The 5,932-nt window shown below is 40.5% G+C and overlaps 1 protein-coding gene across 1 annotated transcript in view; it reads right to left on the bottom strand.

Annotated features, from left to right (window-relative positions):
• The window catches only part of KIF4A (kinesin family member 4A), a 134,023-nt gene that overhangs the window by 8,678 nt on the left and 119,413 nt on the right, over nucleotides 1-5,932 (bottom strand). The gene's annotated exons all lie outside the window — the stretch shown is intronic.

The following is a 5,932-nucleotide window of genomic DNA, read 5'->3' as shown; positions in this document are numbered from 1 at the left end:
GTGATCAAATGAATGTTGGCAATTTGATCTCTGGTTCCTCTGTCTTTTCTAAAACAGCTTGAAAATCTGGAAGTTCTTGGTTCACGTACTGTTGAAGTCTAGCTTGGAGAATTTTGAGCATTACTTTGCTACCATGTGAGATGAGCACAATTGTGTGGTAGTTTGAACATTCTTTGACATTGCTCTTCTTTGGGATTAGAATGAAAACTGACCTTTTCCAGTCCTGTGGCCACTGCTGGGTTTTCCAAATTTGCTGGCATATTAAGTGCAGCACTTTCAGAGCATCATCTTTTAGGATTTGAAATAGCTCAACTGGAATTCTATCACCTCCACTAGCTTTGTTCGTAGTGATGCGTCCTAAGGCCCACCTGACCTTGCACTCCAGGATGTCTGGCTCTAGGTGAGTGATCACACCATCATGGTTATCTAGATCATTAAGATCTTTTTTATATAGTTCTTTTGTGTATTCTTGCCACCTCTTAATATCTTCTACTTCTGTTACGTCCATACCATTTCTATCCTTTATTATGCCCATCTTTTCATGAAATGTTCCCTTGGTATCTCTAATTTTCTTGAAGAGATCTCTAGTCTTTCCCATTCTACTGTTTTCCTCTATTTCTTTGCATTGATCACTTAACAAAAGCTTTCTTATGTCTCCTTGCTGTTCTTTGGAACTCTGCATTCAGATGGATATCTTTCCTTTTCCCCTTTGCCTTTTGCTTTCTCTTCTTTCCTCAGCTATTTGTAAGACCTCCTCAGACAACCATTTTGCCTTCTTGCATTTCTTTTTCTTGGGGATGGTTTTGATCACCACCTCCTATACAATGTCATGAAACTCCATCCATAGTTCTTCAGGCACTTTGTCTATCAGATCTAATCCCTTGAATACATTTGTCACTTCCATTGTATAATCATAAAGGATTTAAGTCATACTTGAATGGTCTAGTGGTTTTCCCTACTTTCTTTAAGTCTGAATTTTACAATAAAGAGTTCGTGATCTGAGCCACAGTCAGCTCCCGGTCTTGTTTTTGCTGACTATATAGAGCTTCTCCATCTTTGGCTACAAAGAATATAATCAATCTGATTTCAATACTGACCATCTGGTGATGTCCATGTGCAGAGTCGTCTTTTGTGTTGTTCTCTTGGCAAAACTCTGTTAGCCTTTGCCCTGCTTCATTTTGTACTCCAAGGCCAAACTTGCCTGTTATTCCAGGTATCTCTTGACTTCCTACTTTTGCATTCTAGTCCCCTACAATGAAAGGGACATCTTTTTTTGGTGTTAGTTCTAGAAGGTCTTGTAGGTCATAGAATCATTCAACTTCACCTTCTTCAGTATTATTGGTTGGGACAGAGTTGGATTACTGTGATATTGAATGGTTTGCCTTGGAAACAGAGATCATTCTATCGTTTTTGAGATTGCAGTCAAGTACTGCATTTCAGACTCTTTTGTTGACTACGAGGGCTACTCCATTCCTTCTAAGGGATTCTTGCCCACAGTAGTAGATATAATGGTCATCTGAATTACATTCTCCTATTCCCGTCCATGAGTCCTAAAATATCAATGTTCACTCCTGCCATCTCCTGTTTGACTACTTCCAATTTCCCTTGATTCATGGACCTAACATTCTAGGTTCCTATGCAATATTGTTTTTACAGCATTGGGCTTTACTTCCATCACCAGTCACATCTACAACTGGGCATTGTTTTCACTTTGGCTCAGTCTCTTCATTCTTTCTGGAGCTATTTCTCCACTCTTCTCTAGTAGCATATTGGGCACCTACCGACCTGGGGAGTTCATCTTTCAGTGTCATATCTTTTTGCCTTTTCATACTGGTGGAGAGTTCTGACAAAATGTGGTCCACTGGAGAAGGGAATGGCAAACCACTTCAGTATTTTTCCTTGAGAACCCCATGAATAGTATGAATCAGTCATAAGTATACATATGTCCCCTCCCTTTGAACCTCCCTGCCGATAGGAATATTTTTAAGGCTTCTGATACATATTTGCAAGGTGCTTTCCAGAAAGGTATGACAAGTTACATTTTAACAACAACAGACAGAAATGCCCACCTGTCACCTTTGCCAACACTGGATGTAATAAAACAAAACAAAACCCAACTTGACTCCTTTGAATAAGACAGAGCAAAAGACAGCGTTCTAAGACATGTCCTAGAGATACCTCACCAGAATGACATTGATCCATTGATTGCTATATGTTGGGTATGGTCCTCTGACCATTTACACATTTATCTATCTGCCTCAAAAACACTCTATTACCCAGGCCATGTGTCTTCATTTTATCCATAAGGTTAATGGTAGGAAAGTGGTATCTTAGGGGTTGTTATAAGGAAGAACAAGTCAACTTTTACATAGCCAAAGTCTCATTGGGATGATCTATAGGACAGCACACTTTCGCTCAACAAAGTACAACTTTCTAACAGCCACTTGGAATACAATGGGATTCCCTGTGAGACTGTGAGCTTCCCCCTAGTAGACTGCTTGTTTTCAAGCAAGCAGAGGCTAAACACCTGGGAGTGGTATTATAGAACAGTCATGATGTACACGTTAGATGTATTCACATGAATGCCATGTGCACTAGCTGTAACTTCATCCTGTTTTCTCCCAAACCGGGATCAAAATATAAGAGAGGGAGCAAGACCTTGCCACAGACATAATCTCAAATATGATGTATGTGGTATATGTGTGTACACACATGTGTATCACAACTGCTAGCAACCAACCAGCATGTCCCAACACTATAATTGGGAACCACTATAATAGAGAGTCTTTATATAGAGTGGGAAGTAGAGATGAAAGACCTTTGAGGTTCCTTTATGCCAGTGGTTCTCAACCCTGACCATCTGGTGATGTCCATGTGCACATAAGAAATCTCTGGGGAGTTTTTCAAAAATGCCAGGTCCCACCTCAGACTAATTAAATCAGAATATCTGGGCATGGTGTCTCAGGCTCCCTGTGTTTAAAAGCTCCCTGGAGGATTCTAATGTGTAACCAGGGTTGAAAATTATTTCTTTAGAGTCTATAGTTCTTCTAGCACTGATTTCAGTGCTATATTATATCTCAGAATGATAAAAAACTGGTAAAAATTGTAACATAAAGAATACCAGGTTAGGAATTAGGAGACTTGGGCTCTAGTCTTATATTCAATACTTGGCATGCCCCTGGACAAGTCACTCCATCCCAGTTCATCTCCATTCTTTTATTACTAGAGACCAGAATATCTGCTCCTTCTTTTCTGCCAAAGGGGACAAATGGGAATATTTGTAATAGTGGTTACAGTGCTTTAATACCAATACTTGCATGGCATTTTATCCTTTACAAGGTGCTCTCACATATATTCCTTCTTTTAACTTCTCAGACACCATATAATACCATATAAAGGTGGTATTATTAAAACCCACATATTAAAAACAACAACAACAAAACCCATATATACAACTTTAACTCAGGATATTCGTGCTGGAAGAGACCTTATATATCACTGGTCTAGTCTCATCCCTTTATTGCATAAATAAGGAATCTGAGGCCCAGAGAGATTGCGTGACCTGCTTAAAGCCATCCAACTAAACAGTGGCAAAGTCAAGACAGAACTCATGTTTACCTGGCTTCTAAGCTATCACTTCTTTATCCTTTGGCATCTCCTTAGTACATATAGGAAATACAGCTGAATGAGGAAACCTATTTTTTCAGCATTAGCTTTGGACAAGTCCTCAGTTTGGTGCTTGCTGCAGTCTCCTGTCCAGATACCTAGTGATTCCGCTGTGTTGCAACAGTAACAATCAGGATGGCCTTCATGCAAAGCATCAAGGTCTAAAGCTGACGTGTCTACAAGTAGTCTGATCAAAGAGCAGTTACAGCATCCATTGTACTTCGAGGTCACCAAAAAGGAGAAACTCAATTGTCAACTTGCCCCCCTTAAAGCCCAATTATATTCTCAAGTTATAAAATCAGAGGGAAAGCCTAGAAAAGAATCATCTCTCAGTGTTTTAGACATAGGATTTATCACTGATAACAATTATTACTTACTTGCAATATTTTGCTATACTTTCATATTTCCTTTTTTAAGCTTATAGCAATAGTGCATATATATATACTTGTGTGTGTGATAGGCATTTCTCAAAGACAAGTATACCCATATTTGCTTCCTATTTGGAAACTCCTTCCCAGGGTTTTAGGTCCTCTACCATTCGTTTCTGTGTGTACTTCTCATCTTTGCTTTCTATTATCTGGCTGACCTTTTCATCAACATTCAGCTCATGCATTCCACTTCAATCACAGTAGACAGCATAAATGTTTGCTGAGTAAATGAATGAAAGACATGTTCTTCCCCATTTTCTCTCAATGTCCCAACTGTTACACTACTACCTCTACTATCAAGACTTTGCAATATGCTATTCATTGTGTCAGAAAATGGTCTCCCAAGACTGTATTTCCCTTTCTTAACTGCAGCAACAGTCTTCTCTTTCATGGCATGTCCTTAAACTCTATCTACCTGGTTTGGCTTTATAGTCACTCTTCAAGGCCCCTCAATCCGTGTCCCTGAGATGAGTAGGTTGAGGTTCTATGTGTACATGCATGCTAAGTCGCTTCAGTCATGTCTGACTCTTTGTGACCTTATGGACTATAGCCCACCAAGCTCCTCTGTCCATGGGATTCTCCAGGCAAGAATAATGGAATGGGCTGCCGTACCCTCCTCCCGGGGATCTTTTTGACCCAGGGATCGAACTCGTGTCTCTTATGTCTCTTGCAGGTTCTTTACGACTTGCACCACCTGGGAAGCCCCGAGGTTCTATGATGCTTCCTATTTCTTTGTCTTGTTTCCCGTTTAGATTATAAGCTCTCTGAGGCTAAGGATGAGCTCTTAGTTCCACCAAGAGCACATGGTGATTTTGTTGCATTCCTAATGACTTTGCAAATGATTTAATGCCATCACAATGGTCTAGTTCTCATGACTTGCTTCTCTCTGGTGGCTTTACAAGGCTCAGTTCCCCAGTGCACTATCAGCTAATGAAATTGAGTAACCTTCTAGGAATCCAGCTAAGGTAATTTGTGAGCTGTTCTCTGCAAGTGGAATGTGACTGCAGGGCACAGTTAGGGTAATAGTGAACTGTAAGGCCTGGGAAGTTAGTGTTTCAACATAAAACATCTAGGTTTGGTAAATATGTAGCATTGTAAGTAAAGCACGTGTAAGTAAATAGCTGCTGTTGCTAAGTCGCTTCAGTCGTGTCCAACTCTGTGCAACCCCATAGAGGGCAGCCCACCAGGCGCCCCCATCCCTGGGATTTTCCAGGCAAGAACACTGGAGTGGGTTGCCATTTCCTTCTCCAACGCATGAAAGTGAAAATTGAAAGTGAAGCTGCTCAGTCGTGTCCGACTCTTAGCGACACCATGGACTGCAGCCCACCAGGCTCCTCCGTCCATGGGATTTTCCAGGCAAGAGTACTGGAGTGGGGTGCCACTGCCTTCTCCAGTAAGTAAATAGAGCATGTCTCAAAGTCAGATTGTTCCTAACTAGCCTTAACTTTGGTATGTTTGATTTTAAAGTTGGTCTGTGGTTTTTACTCATTTGACCATGGTGTGGTAAAATAAACTGGACTTGGAGTCAGAACATTTGATTTCAAGTCCTGACTCTCACTTGGTTTTATGTCTCTGGGCAAGGTCACTTCACTCTCCTGAGTCTTAGATCCAGCTGTAAAATACAAACAGTAAACACATCACTGGATTCTTTTTTTTTTTGGTGACAATGAAAAGAGGTAACATATGAGAATAGTTCATAAACTGTAAAGTGCTATAAAAATGTGAAAGGTTATTATGATCACACTGGAACCAGTTTCAGTGAGACGGTATAGAACACTACTACCTGTTCAGACTGGGTAAGAATCTGAAAACATGAAAAGAACCCCTCTGTGCACCCA

This window comes from Bison bison, unplaced genomic scaffold (assembly GCF_000754665.1).
Source record: "Bison bison bison isolate TAMUID 2011002044 unplaced genomic scaffold, Bison_UMD1.0 scf7180017864537, whole genome shotgun sequence".
In the NCBI taxonomy this organism is placed as follows: Eukaryota; Metazoa; Chordata; class Mammalia; order Artiodactyla; family Bovidae; genus Bison; species Bison bison.
This window is presented reverse-complemented; position numbering and strand designations above follow the sequence as displayed.